Source organism: Balaenoptera musculus, chromosome 8 (assembly GCF_009873245.2).
Source record: "Balaenoptera musculus isolate JJ_BM4_2016_0621 chromosome 8, mBalMus1.pri.v3, whole genome shotgun sequence".
In the NCBI taxonomy this organism is placed as follows: domain Eukaryota; kingdom Metazoa; phylum Chordata; class Mammalia; order Artiodactyla; family Balaenopteridae; genus Balaenoptera; species Balaenoptera musculus.
In genome coordinates, this window is record NC_045792.1 from 52915992 (window position 1) to 52940269 (window position 24278).

General features: G+C 39.0%; 1 protein-coding gene across 3 annotated transcripts in view; it reads left to right on the forward strand.

Moving 5' to 3' along the window:
* Positions 1–24278, forward strand: part of GAB2 (GRB2 associated binding protein 2) — a 175256-nt gene that overhangs the window by 91873 nt on the left and 59105 nt on the right. Inside the window, exon 1 of one of the 3 annotated variants that reach the window (XM_036859542.1) lies at positions 19200–19218. The exons of the other annotated variants lie outside the window; for them this stretch is intronic. The gene's annotated coding sequence lies outside the window, so the exon portion shown is untranslated. Of the gene's footprint in view, positions 1–19199; positions 19219–24278 lie in introns of those variants that run through there. 3 annotated transcript variants of the gene reach the window in all.

Genomic DNA, 24278 nt, shown 5'->3' on the forward strand with positions numbered 1-24278 from the left:
CCCAGCCGCTGAGGCTGGCCTTCCTGTATTTTCTTATTGAAGAATTATAGGGAAATAATTTATCCTTTCCTCCTCCTCCTCCTCCTCTTCTTCCTCCACCTTTTCCTCTTCCCTCATAGGACAGCCTGGCTCAGAGCTTACATTAAACACCAGGGGGCATTCAGTTGATTGTAGCATTCATTGGATTCAGGGCGTCTTACATAATGTCCTGCCTTGTGACATAGACGTGGAAAAAGAATTGTTTCCAAGCCTATAATTGGGAGGGAAGTCCGTATTCTTAGTCATTTGCAGCAAGGCATGAAGCTGATTTCTATCAATAGCTCCAGAACTGCACAGCATTATTTATTAGATATAACTGTCAGTAGAACTCACCTATGCCTCCTTCCTTGTGTCTCCCACCCCATCTCAGGGTCTCAGATGTCCAGCCTTTACCTAAGCTGGGCTGAGCTTCTGGTAGGAACCTCTCTCAGGACCTACCATCCCCTGTCTGGTTACCACCTCTCCCTGAGTCCAGGTGTCTCACACTTTCTAGGTGTTTGGCTACTCTGGTAAACTAATTGCATCTTAGGTATTTGTGGAAAGAATTAATGAATAAACAAACGTATTGAGGCAATATAAAAGCAATACAATAACCAGTACCAAGTCATTAACATCCACTGCCTGGCCCAGGCCTGGCACAAAGCAGTGGCTCAGTGAAGATGTTGCATAAATTATTACTTTTCGTGTAAGACATTTGCTATCCTAATCATGTGTTTGAAGCCTAGTTCAAACACTTCCTCCTTTGTTAAACTGTTCTCATATCAAACATAAACTTTCCCACTTCTATACTCTAACAGAACTTTATAGGAAAGTTTATAACGTTTATATTCTTTATTTAAGGAAAGAAAAAAAAACAGCCTTTCACTTCTGGTTCTCATAACAACGCTGTCTGGATTATCATCTTCATTTTATAGTTGAAGCTTGGTGATATGAAAGATCCCAAGTTCGTGCAGTTCATAAGTAGCAAAGCTGACCCCAAAACTTACTTTCAGCTATGAAATTATTCCTGTTGCAATATGTTGCACAGGTGAATGTGTATTTTATTTAGTTGTGTTCACCACGGGAAGAGAGGCGCTTTTACTCTAAGGACTGTCTCCTGCTGCTGCTTATGCTTCCCAGAGCTTCACATATAATACATGTTTGAAAGCAAAGTGCCAATTTTAACAGGGTCTTCAGTGCTGGAATTAAAGGGATGACCAATGGCAGAGTTTCATACAAAATCAGTGTAGAGAGAGAAAAAGTTTGTACTTATATAGAGAGCTCCCTAATGAGCCTTCTTAATTTTTTAAGATGGACTATAGGGCATACCCCTGCAGGTACTCTTTCTGATGGTTTGTACCACTGAATATGTCCTTTACCCTTTCCTGTATCTGAAGCTGCAGCTATAACACGTAGCACAAGACTCAAGAGAAGTGATGGTTGAATGCTACAGTCCTGGGCCACGGTCCTCCTCAGCTGAGACTCATCACTATTAATATCTGGGTTTCTATTAATACTCTCTTTTCACTGTGAGCTAATTTACATCTTCTGTTCTCTAAGCTATTCTTAACCACACATTCTCAGGCCTGGGCCTGGTTCCCAACTACAGATCGTAACTCTCCATTTTGGCTTTTGTACTTCAGAAATAATAGGAATTCTGCCCCTATTGCTTCTCAGAGGAGAGGTGGAGCTCTATTGGAATTTTGGGTGGGACAATTCTTGGTTATGCAGGACTGCCCAATGCCTTGTTTGAGGTTAGTATCCCTGTCCCCTGCCCTCTGATGCATGGAGTGCTCCCCAATCATTGTGACAACTTACCCCCCACCTCACACACACACACACACACACACCTTTCCACACCCTGGAGGGTGCAATACTGCCACTGGCTGAAAGCCACTATAACCTGACACCTGTTTCTGCCACCTTGATCCCTGTTGACTTCAGTCTCTTTCCAAGGTGGAACTAGGACTGGGGATGTTCCCATCTACATCTTGAGAAAAGAAGGTTCCTCAACTTCTCCAGAGCTCCCATCTTTGTGGAGAGACAAATTAAGGCTCTGATACAAGATCTCTTTGGGGATTGGGCTGCTGAGACCAATTGAATGTCACTATTACTCTATCAAGACAGTTTTAACCCACAAAACAGGTTTTTATTCTCTTAAAATCACATAAGGGTTGAGGGGCAAGGATGCTCAGGGAATGGGGGGGTGACTGTTAATGAGTAAATGAGTATGGGGTTTCTTTTTGGGTGGTGAACATAGTCTGGAATTAGATAGTGGTGATAGTTGCACAACCCTGTAAATATACTAAAAGTCACTGCATTGTACACTTTAAAGAGTGAATTTTAGAGTGAATTCACATGCTATGTGAATCATATCTCAAATTTTTTTTGTTGCATCAGTCTCCTGCTCTTTGTGTTTTTCCTGCCTAACATCCAGCTTCCCAAGCTTAAAACTTAAAAAATCTTACAGTCACGATTCGTTCCTCTCCTTTCCTTTCTATTTCTAATGGGTCACTGAAACCTAACTTCTAAGTAATTCTCAATACCCTTTTTTTTTTTCTCTCTGTCCCACTACCAATGACCTTACTCAAGGTCTCTTCCCTTGCCTGTACTATTGTGACCAACTCTTGATTTCTCTCTGTGTCTTCAGACTCTGCCCACCTCATCATCCTTCCAGATGCTTCCAATTATATATTCTACAACATTTTATTGTGAAATATAATACAGGGCAAAAAAATGTATATAGCATACAGTTCAATGAAGGAAACACCCATATTACTACCACCCAGGCCAAAAAAATGACTGCACCTCAGAAACCCCTGTGTGTCCCTTCCCAATCATATCCTTCTTACTCCACCCCTGTCCCCCCTTCCAGGTATATAGTGACTTCTGTGGTAATCACTTCCTTGCTTTCATTTATAGCTTTACCATGTGTATCCTTAAGCACTATGGTTAATTTTGTCTAGTTTTGAACTTTAAATGAAATCACATTTTTTCAACCTTGCTTTCTTCTCTCAATTTCATGTTTGTAAGACTTGTTCATGTTGTATGCAGCTCAGTTAGATTTTCTTAAAACCTAGATCTGATCCTGTTTCTTCCCATCACCTAGATGATAAGTCCACGCTCCTTGGTGTGGCTGCATTCAAGGCTATCCATGATCCGCTCTTAAACCTTCCTCTCCAGCCTCACTTGTGATGACCTCTCCCCCTACATCCTTTCCTGTAATCATACGTAAGAACTTGCCGTCTCTAGAAGATGCCATGTATTTAGATGCCTCCTTAGGCTTAAAATACGGAATCTCTTCCTGCCTTTTCACCCTGGCATATTCTTTGACTCCTTTCTCAAGGTACAGTAAATCGGTCTCTTTTCTGTGTTCCATAATTATTATAATTCTTTATCCTTTTTAACACTGTCTGTCTGCATTAGGATTACAGATAGTGGTTATTGAGCATGCACAGTGAGCCAGGTGCTGAGATTGGATTGGTACTAAGTAGATGCTCAATAAATTTTACTTTCTTCCCCACTTTGCACAGTGTATGTTCAATCCTGCAGTTGAATTCTTTGGGGATGACAGCGTTCCACCTTTAAATCAGCAGTGTTAAGAGATGGTAAACTACTTTACCTCCTCTGGAGCATCTTTCTGAAACCTTTCCTGAGAGTCGAATTTCTGGCTGAGGTGAGCAATCTCTCAGGTATTTGGAAGTTCCAAGAGGCTTTTGTGCCTAAAGAGGAATAACATCATCCTAATAGATGACATTAAACATTACTTGTTACTTACAGATTTGTTTAAATTCTCTTAATATAATTGCCATTACAAGTTTAATTTGGCTGATTCTCTTGAATATATCAAAAACCTTAAATAGTAAATAAGACATATACAAATACAGTGGTTACAAACCTTATTTGTATACTTATGCTTCGTCTTATTCTAAAACATCAATACCTTGGGCTTAATTAATTTCTTCATTATTTTTGTACTTATTTGCATGCTGTACTTATTTTGATATCATCCCAAGATTTAAGTTATAATTTTGACTTTCCCAGGCAAATAACCTTTTCCAGGGAAATAACCAGGAAGTCACCTGACCAGAACAAAAAGTAAAAGGAACACTTTTTCAAATTGGCAAAGTCCTGCTATCCAGTTATAAATTAACTGATCCTTGGTTGGCGTCCATGGCTTGGTCTCCTCACAGTGTTTTAGATCCCTGCCACTGGTTATGAGGCCGAGCTTCATCTTTCTAGACAAACTTCAGTTGCTACATTAATACGACTTTTAGTTCATGCTTTCACATAGGTTTTATCTTCTTATAATCTAATTTCTTCCTTTGAAAGGAGGAAATTTTAGTCTCTTACTTGGCCAGGGTTATAAAACACTGTCCAGTCATTATGCTATAGTGACCTGAATGTTACCGTTATTCAGAACCTACTACTTACGCTTCAGTAAACACATCACTGCGATTAGTGATGCAAGTAGGAAAGTGGTCCTCAGAGTGTGGTTCCAGACCCAGCAGCATCAACCAGCATCTTTTGATAAGTTGTTAGAAATGCAAGTTTTGAGACCCCACCCCAACCTCAGCCTTCTAGATCAGAAACTCTGGGGGATGGGTCCCAGGCATCTGCATCTCAGGGTGTCCTCTGGGTAATTCTGATGCATGCTAAAGTCTGGGAACCACTGCTAGAAGATGAGTGAATAGGAGTTCATGAAGTCAGCTCTGCTCTGCAAACTTAAGTATTATCTGGGAACATTATGTTGGACCCTCATTCTGTTGGGCTGGCCAAAAAGTTCGTTCGGTTAGCGAATACATTGTTCAATAAAATTCTTGGTGAAAATGAAAACGTGTCTTTTATTTTTACTTAAAACTGAACGAACTTTTTGGCCAACCCAGTACTTGGTGAGTATTTGTGACCACCAGTGCTTTTTAACTGTTAGACAGCCCTCCTTTTGTGAGCTATTATGTATGACCACCAGCGCTGATCAGTCCTTCCTAGTCTTTCTGTAACTTCTACTTTTTCCTGTAATTCCTCCTTATTCATAGTTCCCTGTGAAGATTCTTTCTCTGCTTATACAGATAGAAACAGGCACACATCTATACTTTATATCAGCTATATTGTGTAATAGAAGAAAGGAAAGTTCCCGTATTGACTGCCCTTCTTATCAGAATCAATAAAAATACCAAAAAAACCACAAAAACCCTATTTATTCACCTTCCTTTTGTATAAAAAAACTTTTGTACACTTTAATCCTTTGGATATTATGAACTCATATTTTCACAGCCTCAACTTGTAATCCTAAAATGTTACAACTTGGCCATTGGGAATGCCTTTAAATCTAGTCCTTTTGACTTTAAATATCCTTGACATTTTCTTCTCTGTGTGTTTTAAAGAACCCTTGCTTTTATTATTGAATAAACAGCACATTCAGACCTATCCTAATTTTTTTTATTCCACAACATGGAATCAACTCCCCTCCAAGAGTTCTGATTCCTTTGGTGGAGAATAATAGCAAGGACCTACATCCAGGACTGCAGGTGCACATGAGAGGTGGTGGTGTTCACTAAGCACCCGTAGTGACTGAGTTAGAAAGTTATTTTTTCAAAGTTATGAGTTTTATATATGGGTGCCATACCTAACTTTTCTTAGAATGTGTGGTTTTACTGACCACTAAGACACTGTCCTACATAGACATCAGGAGATCATTTTGGTTACCTACTCTGGTCTTTTGCACTGACTTATGACCAAATACAGGGGTGATGAGAAGCCCACATCCCAAACAATTAGAAGATAAAGTTCATATTTGTATATAACGCTTTTTTAAAAACATATATACTTTGCCTTATTTTTTCCTCTCCATAACCATGTGAGGTAGGTGGAGTTTGTTCCATTTTACAGATGAGGAAACTAAGGCTTACAGAGGTTGTGACTCATTGGGGTCACATAGCTAGTAAGTGATGCCAGGAGTTTGAACTCACATCTTCAGATTCTAAGTCTTGTTTATTTTCCACTGTACCATGCATGTTTTCTGTCTCTGCCTTCCAGAAGCTTACAAAACACTTGTGCATCTGAAATAACTAGGTAACAGTCCTGATGAAACTTGGAGCTTTTATAAACCAAGGACTGCTTACAAATAATCTCTACTTATAATCCTTTTAGAGAAATTTTCTGGTGTAATTTCACTCTGTGTTGATATTTTAGAAAGTATATAGGTTTGGATTTGGTTGGGATTAATAAATTATGTTATATTCCAGTTTATGGAAAGCTCTTTCAGTTCAAGGTGCAGTAAAGTTGAAGGTTCTAACAAAAATAAAGTGCGAAATTTCTGTAGAGGGCAGGCATGGTGAATAGGTATAGGGGTTTTAATACAGGGATATGCATTCTAGATATTAAACTGCTGGACTTGATTCTGTATTTTTTACTGCTACAGTGGAACATTATTTGCTCAGAGAAGGATTAAAGTCAGAAATGGTTTGTTTCAATCACAGAGTTTTATTTAGACAGGCACCAGGGTTAAGCCTGGGAGATACTTGAGGAAGGCGTAGCTCCCCAGTTGGAATCTGCAAACTTTTGTCCTGAAGTCGTGGAAGAAACTGAGACTTTGGGAGAGTTTCTAGGGCCCCAGAGAGCCCTATGTGACAGAGTCAGGGTGCCTCAAGATGGAAAATTATCTAAGAGCTGAGTGTCGATTCTAATATTTATTCAGCTGCGTTGTTCACACAGACGCAGGTAGAGAGGGTACCTAGAAATAAATGGAATAGGTGGGTTTTACTTCTTAAGATGATAAGGTCCTGGTTCTTCTATTTCCAGAAGTGGTCAGCACACACTTCCACACACAGAGACAGCTCTGAATCAGCCAAGTGACCAACAGTAGCTTGTAAAGTAATAAAGCTTCAGGGCACCAGAGCCCCAGTGTGCCACCTCCCCTTCCCTGTGGAATGCTCTGTACCACATTCAGGATTCATTCCTATCCTCAACTCCCATCTCTCCCATCAGTCTTACATCTTAAAGTAAATATAAGTTGTTGTAGACCACTGCTAGGAAATTTTTGCAATTTAAGAGATCGGTTATATATGTATATCAGGTCACCACATATATCAAGTGCACTTTAAATATCTTAAATTTTATGTCTTTATACATCAATAAAACTGAAAAAATTAACCAAAAAAAATTTTTTTAACGTCAAAAAAAATTTTTTTGAAGATAGGACTCATTTTAGAATGAAAGGCTTTGGGTTCTACCTTTTAAAAAAAATTAGTATAACAATAAATGGCATGGTATAAAGGAAACTTGGATTCTTCTAGCTCTGTATGAGTTTATCAGGTCATTACTATTTTCTGGATGAACGTTCCTTGATCTACAAAATGATGATGATGATCCCTTTCTTGCTTTCTTCATAAGACAATTTCGAAAATACAAAAAAGAGATTTGTACTCTGAGAGCCTATCAGTACTGGGTCCTCCGCCAGCGTATTCAGTTCAGCTGTTGCTTCCTGAAGGGGAAGATGAGCATGTTCCCTGCCCTTCCAGAGTTTCCCAAGTGCATTTGAGTAGAATCTTAAAGGATTAGTAGTATTTGGCAGGGAACACCTCAAGAGCACACAATTGCATGGCTTCTTGGGTTAAAATACTTTATTCTGCCTGGAGTCTAGGATGTTTGTGGGAGTAAGATTGGACAGAGGGAAAGGCGTAGAAGGCAATTACAGGAAGCAGTTTGGGACCAAATGAAAGAAGGTCCTCGAATATTATCCTGATTAGTTTGGACTTAGTACTGTAGGCCCACGCCTTCCAAATTTTTTTATATCATATCACAAAAAAATAGCATTTTAATGTCAGACTGCAGGTAGCTTGTGGCCAGAGGAGACTGGGCCAAGGACTTCAGCTTTCTTAGGGCTGGAGTGTTCGAAACCTTTCAATAACTTGGCACACTCTCACTGGTTGAAAAGTGCTGCTAGGCAATAGGAGCCTAGTTAACAAACTTCAGGAAAATTCTCTCTTTTTCCATTTCTCCAGAGTCCCAGACTGTAATGTGACTTCAACTCTTTAGATTCCTGCATTAGAACTAGATCTCTGTGGAAATAGAATACACCAAAAATGGACCAGCCCATTACTACAGATCCTGCAGATATTAAAAGATAATAGAAGATTAGTAGTTGCTAGGGTCTGGGAAGAAGGGGGACTGAATAGTGGCTGATAATGGGTACAGGATAGTTTTGGGGGAGATGATATTGTTTGGGAATTAGATAGCAGTGATGGTTGTATAACATTATGAACATACTAAAAAAAAAATTGAATTGTACACTTTAAAAGGGTGAATTTTATGGTAAGTGAATTATATCTCAATTTTTTAAAAAAGGATAATAGAATATTATTAACAGCTTTGTCTGAATAAATTTGTTAACTTATATGCTATGACAAATTCTGTGAAAGACACATATTGTCAAAGCTGACACAAAAGAAAGTAAAATTCCAAATAGCCCTGTATCTATTTAAAAAATTAACTTATAATTAAAAACCTCCCAGAAAGAAAACTCCAGGCCTGATGGCTTCTCTGTTGAATTCTAAGGAGGAAATGATATAATGTCAATTTCTTTCCAGATTGATCTCTAGATTCAATGCAATTCCAATCAGAATCTCAGCATTTTGGTTTTTGTTGCTGTTGTTGTTTTTGGTAGAAATTGACAGGCTGATTCTAAAGTTTTTATGGAGATGCAAAGGAACTAGAATAATCGAAACAACTTTGAAAGAGATGAACAAAGTTGAAGGACTCACATTACCTAATTTCAAGACTTATTGTAAAACTGCAGTAATCAAAACAGGGTGGTCTTGGCAGAAGTATATATAGAGAGAGATCAATTGAACATAATAGAACGTCTAGAAATAGACCTACATCCATTTGGTCACTGATTTTCAACAAAAATGTCAAGGCAATTTGATAAAGAAAGGGTACTTTTCAACAAACACTGCTGGAATAGCTGTATATTCATGTGGGAAAACATTGACCATGATCCTTACCTCACTCTGACCCAAAATGGATCATAGACCTAACCATAAAAATTAAAGTTATAAAACTTCTACAAGAAAATGAAGCAGAAAATCTTTCTGACCTTGAGGTAGACAGAGCTTTCTTAGACAAGAAATATAAGACATAAAAAAGCCTGAACTATTTTAAAATGATAAATTGGACAAAATTAAAGACATTTGCTCTTTAAAAAACACCATTAAAAAAGTGATAAAGCAAGCCACAGACTGGGAAAAAATATTCTCAATACATATGTCTGACAAAGGACTGTATCCAAAATATATACAAAGAACTCTTAAAACTCAATAATAAAGCAAAAAACTCAATTTAAAAATGGGCAGAAGATTTGAACAGACATCACAAAAGAAGATAAAGAACCAATAAGCACATGGAAAGATGCTCAATATCGTTAGTCATCAGGGAAATGCAAATTAAAACCACAATGAGATGCCACTACACACTCACTAGATTGGCTATAATGGCTAAGTGTTGTAGAAAAACTACAATGTTCACAGATAGCTGGTGGGAATGCAAAAATGGACAACCACTTTGGAAGACAGTTTGGCAGTTTTTTATAAAATTAAGCAGATACTTACCATGTGACCCAACCATTCTACTTCTAGGTATTTACCCAAGAGAAATGAAAACATGTTCACAAAAAGACTTATACATGATTGTTCATGGCTGCTTTATTCATAATAGCCCCAAACTGGAAACAATGTAACTGTCCATTAATAGGTGAATGGTAAACAAATATGGTAACTCCTTAACATGTTATACTATCAGCAATTAAAATCAGCAGTTAAAAACTGATTCATGCAACAATCTGGATGAATCATAAAACTTTATGTTGTACGTAAGAAGCCTAGCACAAAAGAATATTTACTGTATGATTCTGTTTCTGTGATACTCTAGAGAAGACAGATCTAATTTACAGTGATAGAAAGCAGATCATTTATTGCCTGGGGCCAGGTGGAGTGGGGATTAATCTGGAAATAGCACAAGGGAACGCCTTGGGGTGATGGAAGTGTTCTGTCTTGATTGTGGTGGTGGTTATACGGTGTATACATTCATCACAACCCATCTGCCTGAAGTCTTAAAATGGGTGAATTTTGTTGCATATAAATTATATACCTCTGTAATGTTGACTTTTAAAAAACAAGGGGGAAAAAAAGGAAGCATTAGCCCAGAGGTCATTCTTCTAATGCTATATACTGACTTCTTATAAATTAAACAAAAGCCTTTCCAATAAATCATATGGAGGTTGTGGAATAGCCTCTACACGGGAATGTTTTTCAGATATATGTAGTTCAGGCAGCTGGATGGATGTAAATGAGGGCTCCCAGGAGGCAGACGGCATTTATTTGAGCACCTGAGTTAATCTTTGGAATTAGGTTCAGTTTCTCCTTCCATCCTTTGAATTATTTCCCTGCTTTTATATTGAGTGCTGTGATTAGGGAAGAGAAGCCAGGCTCCAGAAGGACCCCCCGCCCAGTTCATCTTGTACCTTAGAAGTAGCTTTTCCTGTATTTGCTCATAACCAGCTAGTTTAGAAAGCGCTGGATTTTATACTCTTATTCATGTATATTCGCAATCTGAGTACCTTAGGGAGAGTCACTCTAGTACAAGGGGCAGGAAGCCCTACTTGACATTTCCAACCCTTTGTCTTTTCCTGGGGTCTTAAAATGTCAGAAATTGAAGGTAAGTTGGAGATCCACAAAATCAACACTTGTGTTTTATAAATGGGGAAACCGTGGCTCAGAGCAGAAAAGTGGTTCCCCCCCAACCCCCGCCCAGCTAACTGACTAGACACAGAGCTGGAAGCACAACCCAGATCTCCACGGTCCACTTCTTCCTCCAGTGCAACTCACCAAATTATAACTGCATTTTATCAACCATCGTGAACAATGTAGTTCAGTGTTTCTCAAAGTGGGGTTCTTGGACTTTGTGTAGTAGAGTCATTTGGGGTTTGTAGCCCTGGACCCCACTCTAGACCTGCTGAGTCTGAATCTCTGTTGAGACTGGGACCTGGGAACGTCTACATTTGAACAGGTGTCTCAGTGATCCTGATGCACAGGAAAGTTTTAAATACCACTGTTAAGAAAGTGTGAAACCAGGTCTTTAGGGAAGCCAAAGCCCACTGAGTCTTCTACTCTTTCATTACTTGGGGTTGGGGAGGTAGATGAGCGAAGACTTTGTCCTAGAGGAAAGGAAACAGTTTAACTATACTTGTGGGCATTATTTGTCTACCCTTCCCCCAACTTTGCCCTGGTTTTCCCTGGTAACCTTCGCTTACTTCAGTGCTTTAAATACAACTTAGATCAGAGCATTCAAGGACTTGAAAGGGAGGTCCTTCGGTGAAATGACCTTTGTTTCTTCAAAATGCAAAGGGTTGGCAATGACTCATTTGTTGTTTTGTCAATGGGAGAGGTAATTTCACTAATGGATTCCCTGAGTCCTCTGCAGAAAGACTGACCTGGTCTTTGGGGAATCAATCTCGAATTCAGTCAGTGTAATCACTGATACAAGGCTCTTTGGTTTCCCAGATTGTGACCCTCTCCCTCTCACACATGTCAAATTCATTTTACCCCTTTGTTTAGGATGCAGTAGAGACAAAGAGTGGGTAGCATGCACTATGAGAGGTTGTCAGAGAGATGTGGCTGTGGTTCCCTTCCCCACCATAAGTCATAACACAACACCTGCTTGCTCAAGCTGGAATCTTGGAGTCGTTCTTTATTCTTCCTTCTCCCATATCCCCCATATTCAGTTCATCACCACGGTCAGCCATTTCAGCCTCTGAAATATATCTTGAAGGTATATGTCCTTTGCCACTGTCCTGATCCAGATGCCATTATTTCTTAGTTGTCTACCTGAGCTCCCTACTCATGCTCTTTCCGCCTTCACTTCATTTGCTACAAGCCAGAATGATCCTTTAAGAAATGTAAATGTGAAAAAATGTAAAACCATTTAGCGGTCTCATGCTCTATTTATTTAAAAATACAGAAGTGCATGGATTAAAGTATGAAAGTTCCCTTATACTCTTATATACCCAACTCTCCTCCACAGGAAACCATTGCTAACAGTTTGGAATGCTTTTCTGAGCATTTGTAAGACACTGTGTGTGTGTGCATGTGTATACTATATATATATATATATATATATATATATATATATATATATATATATACTGTAAATACACATATATATGTAGTGGTGTGCATATGTATGTATCCATAAACATACAGGGTTTTTTTTTTTAACTTTTGGGTTTATTTATTTATTTATTTATTTATTTATGGCTGTGTTGGGTCTTCGTTTCTGTGCAAGGGCTTTCTCTAGTTGCGGCAAGCGGGGGCCACTCCTCATCGCGGTGCTTGGGCCTCTCACTATCGCGGCCTCTCTTGTTGCGGTGCACAGGCTCCAGACGCGCAGGCTCAGTAGTTGTGGCTCACGGGCCTAGTCGCTCCGCGGCATGTGGGATCTTCCCAGACCAGGGCTCGAACCCGTGTCCCCTGCATTGGCAGGCAGATTCTCAACCACGGCGCCACCAGGGAAGCCCCACGGTTTTTAATATAAGTAGGATCGCACTACATTGTTCTTGTTTGTTTCTTCAATTGCTCATATATCAGTTTATTTAATTATGCCCCTATTGACGGATCTTGTTCTATTTAAGATAAAAGCTACACTTCATAAAATGGCCTTCAAGGCTTCATTATGATCTGTCCCTGCTTTGTCCTCCTGATACTTTCCACTGTGCTCACTATGCTCCAGCCACGCCCTGCTGTCAGGTCCTACCACGAGCCAAGCTTTCTTCCTCCTCAGGGCTTTTGCACATGTAGTTCTCTCTACCTGGGCTGCTCCACTTGGTACATGACAGTCGTTCTGACATGGTGGACTGGGTCCTTAAAAACACACACACTCACTCACACCAAGCATTACTTATGCAGTGAATAAGTGTTTTACATGTGTTTGTACTTTAAAAAAAAACGTAGATATTGTGATTAGCAAAATAATTGAGTTAGTGAATTCCTCACAGCTTTTATTTATTAGTTGACAAATACTAGAATGTATATTATTGTTCTAGGAGGGAATTCTCAAATTTTTAATTTTGTATTAATATTTGATATTGAGAACAGCTGACCTACAGAAAATACATAAAACTCGGCATGTGAAGCCTTTCTTAAAATAGCCCCAAATCACTCTTCTAGCCTTCCTTTCAGTGATTGCCTTTCCATGCTCTTTTTTATCTTCCTTCCTTCAGCTTCACAAACTTAGCTTTACTATTTGAACACACCAAGCTTTTTCTTATATAACTGATACTCTTGTTCAGAGATTCCAGCCTCCATATTTGAGAATTCACCTACTTATTAAAATTTATTTGTAACCCCAAAGCCAGTCCTCACAGCTCTTTCAAGGTCAGTCACAGACATGCAATACGCAGAGCAGTGAAAAGTCTGAGCTCCCCACGTACGTGTTCCACGCTGAGAACGTGGAAGAATGGATAGAAGGCAGAGCCACACTCTGCCTTCTTGTTTCAGCTCCTACCCTGCAAACTAGTTCCCCTTCCTCTTAATGCCATGGTTTTCACATTTTTGTGCTTTTTCGTTTGATGATGTCACTATTTTATTTTTTTTTTTTTTTTTTTTTTTTTTTTTTTTTTTAAATTTTTTTTTTTTAATTTTTTTTTTTTTAATTTATTAATTAATTTATTTATTTTTGGCTGTGTTGGGTCTTCGTTTCTGTACGAGGGCTTTCTCCAGTTGTGGCAAGCGGGGGCCACTCCTCATCGCGATGCGCGGGCCTCTCACCATCGCGGCCTCTCCCGTTGCGGAGCACAGGCTCCAGACGCGCAGGCTCAGCAGTTGTGGCTCACGGGCCTAGTCGCTCCGCGGCATGTGGGATCCTCCCAGACCAGGGCGCGAACCCGTGTCCCCTGCATTAGCAGGCAGACTCTCAACCACTGCGCCACCAGGGAAGCCCGATGTCACTATTTTAAATGCCCCCAAGCAGAGTGCTGAACTACTGTCTACGGCTCCTAAGCACAAGATCATCATGTACCTTTTGGAGAAAACACACGTGTTAGATAAACTTCATCCAGACTTGAGTTATAGTGCTGTTAGCTGCAAGTTCAATATTCATGAATCAGCAGTATATATTAAATAAGGTGTCTTTACACAGAAACAGACATAAAACAAGATTATGTATGGATTGGTTGACACAAATATTTTGGCCAGAGGCTTGCAGGGACCTAACCCTGAATTTCCTCTAGGAGAAAGGATTCAGTATTTGCTAATTCAGTGTTTGTGGTGACTTTATAGACCATAACTACTGTGAATAGTGAGAGTTAACTATACTCGTATTATTCTCTTTTCCTGAAAGGTTCCTCCTCCAGTATTTTTTCTTCAGTTAGCAAAACTCCTCTCATCCTTCAAGACCTAATCCAGGTATCACCCGTGCTCTGCGCCATTCCCTGACTGCCCCCAAGCAGAGTGCTCTCTGTTCATACCTCTATTGGAGTCCTGACCTCAGCACGCTTAGTTACCTGTGTACGTACCTGCCTGCCCTTTCCAAAGATCATGAGATCCTAAAGGACCTGGCACTAATAGGCACTGACATTTATCCACATTTGATAAATGTTGATTGAATGACTGGAAGGAAGAAGGAGAATAAATACTAATGGAAAAAAAATTGAAAGTGAAGGAAACAAAAGAATGGATTAAATAATGAATTTGATGAGAGCTCATGGAAAGGACCTCTGAGTCATTCTTGTGGTAACAAACTGGTTCTGGGTCCAAAATAGGACACATGCTTAAAACCTGTGTTGCATATATATGGAATCTAAAAAAAAAAAAAAAAGGTTATGAAGAACCTAGGGGCAGGGCAGGAATAAAGACGGAGACGTAGAGAATGGACTTGAGGATACGGGGAGGGGGAAGGGTAAGCTGTGACCAAGTGAGAGAGTGGCATGGACATATATACACTACCAAATGTAAAATAGATAGCTAGTGGGAAGCAGCCGCATAGCACAGGGAGATCAGCTCGGTGCTTTGTGACCACCTAGAGGGGTGGATTAGGGAAGGTGGGAGGGAGACACAAGAGGGAGGAGATATGGGGATATATGTATATATATATGTATAGCTGATTCACTTTGTTATAAAGCAGAAACTAACACGCCATTGTAAAGCAATTATACTCCAATAAAGATGTTAAAAAGAAAAAAAGGTCAAAGAAATACCAATAAAACATCCAAAGAAATTTAAAAAAACAAAAACAAAAACCTGTGTTAAATGAGAAAGAGTTTGTTGAGTCACCAGAAAGGGGAAACCTGGCTTCAGGATCACCTTGATTTAGGACACACATTTCATCAAGGTCCATCTTTTTAACTCTGCTTTCTCTTTGTTGTTCTTAGACTCCAGAGGGTGGTCCTTGCAACTTCAGGCTCTTATCATGCCAACCTTCTCTCCAGTGAAAGAGAGAGCCCACTCTTAGTAACACAAACAAAAGTCCTAGTGTTGAATCTTAATGACTGTTTTAGCTGGCTTGGAGCTCCTGCACATTGCTGAACCAGTCACTGGATGAAATGTATTAATTGGCTTAATTTAGGTTCCCATGATCCACCCCCTGAAGCCTAGGGTTGGAGTCAGTTTCACATAAAGACATGCACTTTTCCATGGTATCTTTTGTGTTTATGGTGTCTGTGTACTATCTCACCCAGGATAGAGATGGTTAGAATCCTAGAAGTGTTACATTAGCAGATCATCTGACTGAGAGGTTTTGTTTGAATGTTTTTACCAAAAGAGGGAGCAAATAGACATTCTTTCCTTTTATTTCTTTGGTATACCTTTCACTGAAGAGTTATATAGTGCATAACATCTATCAAGCACTGTGCTAAATTTTGGAGCTAAAAAAGCCCCTGACCTCAGAATGGACTTGTCTTGTGGTAAGATAAAGTTCATCCTGTGCCCAAGGAACAAGGAAGGTTCATTGGAGTCAGAGAGGATCTTTATTACTCAAATGAATGAGTCGGGAGCATATAACTATGATCCTAAGGGATTTGGATTTGAGGACTGGAAATAACTTTGGACTAGGAGCTGAGACCTAGATTCTAATTCCTCTATCGACATCACCTACTAACTGTGAACTTGACCTTTCATAAACTCTGTGGCCAGTGTTTCTCAAAGTGTAGTCAGCAGTTCATCTGCATTAGCTTCTCCTTAAGTTCTTTCTGGACCCTAAGCCCTGACTCAGTGGACCAGAAGATAGGGTCTGTGATCTCTTCAAATTGCTTAACTTCGATGAACCTCATTTTCTTCATCTGTAAAAAAAGGGATTTATTTGCCTTGTAGCATTGGTTTGAGGATTAAATGTGATAATGGATAGAAAGCACATGGAATCTAGCAGGAACTCAAGTGCCTTTTTCCCTCCCTCAGAGTGTAAAATCACCATGGTCCAGAGTAGTTGAAGGATACCTAGAGGAAGGATAGCAGGAAGCTCTTTCTCACTCAGGAAGTGTTTCTCCAGAAATGTGTGACTGTTATATAACCCGCTGGACTCTCTTATTGTTTGCTGTTAACAGTTATGGGCCATAAGTCTAGCTTAGTGTTCTTCATGCTGCAGTGTGTTGGGATATAGTTGTACATCATGTACTCACAAGTCAGATCAAATTCTTCTGTCTTTGTGATTATTTGGGCTGGAACTCAAACTACATCACCACCTGCAGTTTTACCAAGAGAAAGGTGAGTGTGAGTGATGAATGTGTGCATGTGTTATGGGTGGATTTTTTTATATATAAAGCAAAGAGCTTTTGAAGATGCAAGTATTATGTTTTTAATGTCCCTGACTAATAAGTTCAATTTATTGATATCATCCAGTAACCTCAGTTAGATTCTAATTAACTAACTATAATCTTCACTTAACAGGATTCTCCTGGTTTGTTGGCAGTTTTTGGCTTTACCCTCATCAGAAAGATGGAAGTTAAAAGGACACGCCCATTTCTAGGAGTTACACAAAACCCTCTTCCAAGAAATGTCTTGACCCTTCTACAACTTTAGCCATAAGGCATGTGAGATTTGGTATCTGGAGAGATGGTTTGAGGCTCTGAGAAGTCCTTAGTCATCCAAGAAAAGTTCTGTTATCTTTGGTATAGTACCTAAGGCAAGGCAGAAGATTCTGGACTTTCAGAAATATTTTCAACTGTCAAGGCTGAAACTAAGGGAGTTCTAGTTAATAGCTGGTTTTGTGGAAGAACACATCCCACTGTTCCAAGAATGAATAATCTGATTAAATGAGGTGTTACCATGTCAGATTTTCTTGGTTAAAAATACATAAGGCTCTCAGGGTTGGAAGAGACCTTAGTCCCTTTCTTCCTACTGATCCACTGCTCAACTCTCCCTCCCTACCCACTCCTAGTCTAGGCCAGGGGCTAGCAAGCCAATCTTGTCCACCACCTCTTTTTCTAAATAGTTTTATTGGAACACAGCTACTCTCGTTTGCTTACAAATTGTTTACGGCTTCTTCCATGCCACTATAGATTTGAGTAGCTGTGAGAGCTGTAGGGTCTGAGAGGCTTAAAATATTTACTCTCTGCTCTGTACAGAGAAAGTTTGCTAACCCCTGCTCTAGGCTAACTCCTTTTTAGTATCTCCGACGCTGAGTAGTTCTTCAGTTTCCAAAGGACCTGCTTTGGACCACTCTTTTAGAACATTCGTACTTACACTGAGCCAAAACTCTGCTTTTCTGTAGCATGCCCCTGCTGGCCCTAGTTCAGCTTTAGTATGTGGGATCACCCAAAATAAATCAAGTCGTTCTTCTGTGCATTAGCCCCTTATATCTCAGAACACGACAGTCATGACTCCGGGCAAAACCTCCCTAAATCCTGGTACCACTGGATTTCAAGACCCTTTACACCACCAGAACTGAGCACAGCACTCCCGTGTGATCTGGCCAGTGTAAAGCTGAACTGGGGTCCACCTAAGTTTTTTAGGTGCCAAGAGCAATAGGAAGAAGTCATGTCTGCATTCTACATGCTTGGAGACCTTGGTATATAACCCAAAGAACAGAGACAGGTTCATGAGGGATATGCACTCTCCACTCAAAGCAAGAATGATGCAACTTCCGGGCCATATGTACCCATGGTGCATGTCTGTGGTCTGGGTGGTTGTGAAACGGTTTTTTTTGTTTTGTTTTGTTTTACTGGATTTGGGTACAAAAGGCAAACAGTCACTTCTGTTTCATCAGAGAAGGTGGTGGCGTTCTGTTAATCATAGACACAAGTGGAAGGTTCTAACTTTCTTGAGGGTTGGCCCTTATGCCATGTACTTCTTTAAGCCCCGTTGTTGAGTAAAGTGACTTGCATTGTCTTCTGTGCTCTGTCTCCCTGCCATCATCTCTCACTGTTGCAGAGCATTGCAACAGCTTCTTAGTTTTCCTGCCTCTTATGTTTCCTTTCTCTGGTTGGCCTTCCTCATTCTGCCAGTTAAGGGCACAGCGATAACTATCATTTCTCTGCTAATCTGTTCTCTTCAGTGGCTCTCCATTATCAGTAAAGAAAAGATTAAAAATTCTTAGGATGGTGTTGGCTTTCCAGGACCACCAGACTCTTCCTTTCCTCTTTCTTTTCCACATTCAAAAAAGACTGTTCCACATTCTCTGAACCTGTCATATTTTCCCATACCCAGGTCTTGATCATACTATGTGCTCTATAAGAACTGACCTTTCCTCCTTCTTTCCTAAAACTGTATATCAAACCCTACCTTCTTCACTGTTCATATTCATTCATGTTCATTTCTCTTTGTTGCTCTCTCTCTCTCCCCCTCTCCTGCCCATCCCTAAAGGTTTGATTCTCTGCTTCAGTGGTCTAATAGCATATTGTGTCCCTATTATGGTGCTTATAAAAATCTGCTTTTTATTTTAGGGATATGTGTTCATGTCTTATCTCCCTGAATTGTTGTAAGCATTGTAAGTTGAAAGGAAAGTTTGGGTCTTGCCTTCTTTCTTTATCCCTCAAAGCATTTAGCAGAATTTGTGCTTGTTTTACTGAATACTATAGAAGGAGCTCATTGATTCGTCATGAACAGTGAAATAGCAAGAAGAGTTGAATTGGAAGTAGATAATTTTGAATCTGAGAGACTGGAAGAATCCTGATACCTTTAACCAGAATTCAGAGGAGTTGCTGATGTGTGGTATGCAGTAAGACAAAGGACAAAATAATGCCTCTTTAATGGTGAAAAAACTATGAATTGGAAATCTGGGGATCTTTCATAATGATAACTCTTTTGCCAGTTACATGATCTCAGAATGTCCTTGGGCTGCTTTAAAGTCAATAACTATGTTCTTGACATGTGTCATGCAGAGTTTGGTCCTAGCTGCTCTCACACTTAATAATTGTACTTAATTCTCAAATCAGTATTATTAGCTTTGTTATTTTCCCTTTTATATATTTGGTTATTAAGGCTTAGGAGATGTTAAATTTGTCCAAGGTTGTAGAGCAAGAACTAGGACTATAATTTGGGTCTTTTCACCCTAATCTCAAGCTTTGCTTATCACACTCTTGCATCATCTGTCTCATTCTGTTCTCCTTATTTCTCTGCATTTGTGCTCCTTGGTTTGAGTTTTTGTTGATCTGAATTAATAGTGTTTCTTCTGCCTGGCTGGGTTATACCAGGAATTAGGCATGAAGTGAAATAAGTCAACTAGGCTAAGTGAAATAAGCCAGTCACAAAAGGACATATATTGTGTGATTCCACATATATGAGTAGTCAAATTCAAAGATACAGAAAGTCTAATAGTGGTTTTCAGGGACGGGGTATAGGGAGGAATGGGGAGTTAATGTTTAATGGATACAGAATTCCAGTTGGGGAAGATGAAAAAGTTCTGGAGATGGATAGTGTTGATGGCTCTACAACAGTGTGAATATACTTAATGCCACAGAACTGTACACTTAAAATGGTTGAAATGGTAAATTTTATGTTATGTTTTACCACATTGAAAATAATTCATTTTATTTTAATACAAAGAAAACTAAGCCATAGGATTTGGACATTGCTATGCAGGTGATAGGGAGCCATTAAATTTTTGGGTAGTGAAGGGGAATGACACGATCAGAGTTTTGCTCTGATCGGAAGATTAAACTGGAATCATTTATAAGTATTAATTTAGGATAACTGGTTAGGAAGCTATGCAAACAGCCCAGACTATAGGTAACAAGCACTTGAAATAGGAGTGCAAAAAGGCAGGTGTGATATGGGCTGTTATGAATGGTGTTGCAGGAAACACACTTTTACATGTATTTTGGTGAATATATGTACACAGTTATTTGAGGTAAGTACCTAGGAGTAGACACAAGGTCCTGAGGTTTGAGTATGTTCAGTTTTAGTAAACACTGCCATAGTTTTCCAAAGTGATTATACCAACTCACATGCCTACGAACAGGGTGTGAGAGTTTTTCCACATCCTTCCGCAAACTTAACTATTGTCAGTCTTTTTCATTGGAACCATTCTGGTGGTTGTCTTAGTATTATTGATTTGCATTTTCCTAATGAGTAATGAAGTTGAGATCTGTTTACGTGTTTATCGCTATTTGGGTATCTTCTTTTGTGTAGTGTCTATTTAAACTTTTGCCTGTTTTTCTATTGAGTGGTCTTATTCTTGCTAATTTATAGACTTTTTTTTATGTGTTCTGAATATGAGTCCTTCATTGGATGTATGTATTGCAAATATCTCTTCTCACTTTCTTGGCTTGGTTTTTCATCCTCTTAACGGTGCCTTTTGATAACCAGAAATTAAGTTTAATGTAGTATAATTGATTACTTTTTCTGTTGTCTTAGTACCTTTTGCGTATTCGGGAAATCATTGCCTACCCCAAAGTCAGAAACATATTTTCCTTTGTTTTCCTCTAAATACTTTATTGCTTTATCTTTCACATTTGGGTTTATAATGATCTGAAATTAATTTTCACATGTGGCGTGACATAAGGATCAAGAATCTTTCTTTTCCCATGGGTATTGAATTTACCTAGTGCCACTTATCAAAAGGACAGGTTTTTTTCTCCATAGTACTGCCATATCACCTTTTTCTTAAATCTAGTGATGATATATGTAAGGGTCTGTTTCAGGATTCTTCTGTTCCATTGGCCTATTAGTCTATCTTTTAGCCTCTGCTTTTAGTCTTCTAAATAGACAAGACTTTCCTCCTAGTGGCTAGCGTTGGTTACACCCAAATGGCCCTGGTAGTGGAAAGTAAAATGTATTAGTTATTTATTGCAGGATAACAAATTACCCCAAAGCTTACTGGCTTAAAAGAGCAATAAATGTTTATTATTTCATGTGGTTTCTGTGATTCAGCAATTTAGGAGCAATTTAGTTTGGTGGATTTGGCTCAGTGTCTCTCATGAAATTGCAGTCAAAAGTGCCTATAAAAAAAAAAAAGTGCCTATAAAAAAAAAAAGTGCCTATAGCTGCAGTCATCTTGACTGGGGCTGACGGATCTGCTTCTAAGAATGGCTCTTTTTCATAGCTGTCAGGAGGCCTTAGTTCTTCACCTTGTGAATTCCTCCTTAGTACTGCTTGAGTGTCCTTACAACATGGCAGCTGATCCAAAGGAGAACAAGAAAGAAGCTGCAGTGTCTTTTATGCCTTATCCTTGGAAGTCACACACTTTCATTTATGCAGTATCCTGTTGTTCATCCTTATTCTGAATGAGAGGGGACTACATAAGGCTACACTGGGAAATGGATTCATTAGGGGCTATCTTGGAGGCTGGCTACTACACAGAAAAATAGGAGAAGCTGGCTGCTACCTTATTTATTTGTTTGTTTCCCCAAGGCAGAGACTCATGTCTGCTATTACAGTGAAGATTTCCTAGAGCTGACAGGTAGCTCGGTAGGTTTAGACATTCTGGTGACTCTTAGTTCACTCCATTTTGTGCCCTCGTGCTCAGGGGTCTGAACTCTAAAGTTTATTTATATTTTCATGTGATTCCTTAGGAGTCCATTTCCATCCCTGAGTGGGAAAGATTGAGGACAACTGGGTCTGGTTATAATCATTCGCCAACTATGAACCTTTCTCGCCATTATCTTTACTTCTCTTCTATGAACTTTCTAATTCTCTTGTGGATAAGTTTTTTTTAATTTAACTTTTTATTTTGAGATAATTTTGGATACACATGTAGTCATAAAAATAATAGAGATCCCAAGTACCCTCTACCAGTTTCCCCCCAGTGGTAACATCTTCCAAAACTGTGCTACAGTATCACAACAAAGATGTTGGTATTGTTACAGTCAAGATCCAGAACATTTCCATCACCACAAGGATCTTTCATACTGCCCTCCTATAGCCACACCCACTTCTATCCCAGTCCGACCCTCTCCTTAACCACTGACAACCACTAATCTGTTGTCCATTCCTAAATTCTGTCATTTCAAGAATGCTCTATAAGTGGGATCACACATTATGTAACCTTCTGGGATTGGCTCTGACAAAATTCAGCATAATTCTCTGGAGATTCATTCAGGATTTTGCATGGGTCAATACTTTGTTCCTTTTTTTATTGCTGAGTAGTGTTCTATGGTATGGAAGTACCACAGTTTTATTTACCACTTACCCATTGAAGGACATCTGGATTGTTCCCGTTTGGAACTATTGTAAATAAAACTTACATCAACATTCATTTACAAGTTTTCGTATGAATATGAATCTTCATTTCTCTGGGATAAATGCCCAGGAGTACAATTGCTGAGTCATACAGCAGTTGCATGTTTAGTTTTTTAAGAAGCTGCCAAACTGTTTTCCAGAGTGGCTATATCCTTTTTGAGTCTCACCAGCAATGTTTGAGTGACCCATTTTCTCTGCCTCATTGCCAGCATTTTGCGTTGTTACAATTTTTTTTTTTTAACCATTCTGATAGGTCTGTGATAATATCTCTTTGTGGTTTTGTGTTTTCCGAATGGCTAATGATATTGAACACCTTTTCATGTGCTTATTTGCTATCTGCATATGCTCTTCAGTGAAATGTCTCTTCATGTCTTTTGCCCATGTCCTAATTGGATTGTTTCCCTTTTTAAACTATTGAGTGTTGGGAGTTCTTTATATGTTCTCCATACTCTCCTTTGTCAAATATGTGGTTGGCAAATATTTTCTCCCACTCTGTAGCTTATCTTTTTAGCCTCTTAACCGTCTTTTGCAGAGCAAAAGTTTTGAATTTCAATGAAGTCTAATTTATAAATTTTTCCTTTTATGGATTATGGTTTTGGTGTCTAGTCTAAGAACTCTTCGCCTAGCCCTAGATCCCAAAGATTTCCTCCAATTTTTTCTAAATGTTTTATAGCTTTACATTTAAGTCCATGATTCATTTGGAGTTCATTTTTGTATAAGGTGTGAGGCTTAGATTGATGTTTATTTTTCCCCCTCTGTGGATGCCCAGTTGCTTCAGCACCATTTGTTGAAAAGGCCATCTTTCCTCCACTGAATTGCTTTTTCACCTTGGTCAGAAATCAGTTGAGCATATTTGTGTAGGTCTATTTCTGGGTTTCCTGTTTTATTCCATTGTTCCTATGTGTATGTCCCTCTGCCAGTATCACATGGTCTTGATTTCTGTAGCTATACAATAATTATTGAAATCTAGTGGACTTGTTTCCCCACTTTTCTTTTTCAAAGTTGTTTTAGCTATTGTACTTTCTTTGCCTTTCCATATATATTTTAGAATAATTTTGTCTACATTCATAAAAACTCTTGCTGGGATTTTGATAGAAATTGTGTTAAATCTGAACATCAATTTGGAGAGATGTACTATGTTGTGTCTTCCAATCCATGAACATGGTGGGCCTCTCCATTTAGATTTTTTAAAATTTCTTTTATCAGCATTGTATAGTTTTCAGCATACATGTCCTGAACATGTTTTGTTAGATTCACAGCTCTTTCATTTTTAAAAAAGTGATTATAAATGGCATTGTGTTTTTATTTTCTATGCCCATGTGTTTATTTGCTAGTATACAGGAGCAAATCAATTTTTGTATGTTCATCTTGTCAGGCATATCTTGGAGATATTGCAAGTTTAATTCCAGACCACCACAGTAAAGCAAATACTGCAATAAAGTGAGTCATATGAACTTTTTGGTTTCCTGGTGTATATAAAGGTTATGTTTACACCATACTGTAGTCTATTTGTGTGCAATAGCATTATGTCTAAAAAACTATGTAATACCTTAATTTAAAAATATTACTAAAAAATGCTAACCATCATCTGAGCCTTCA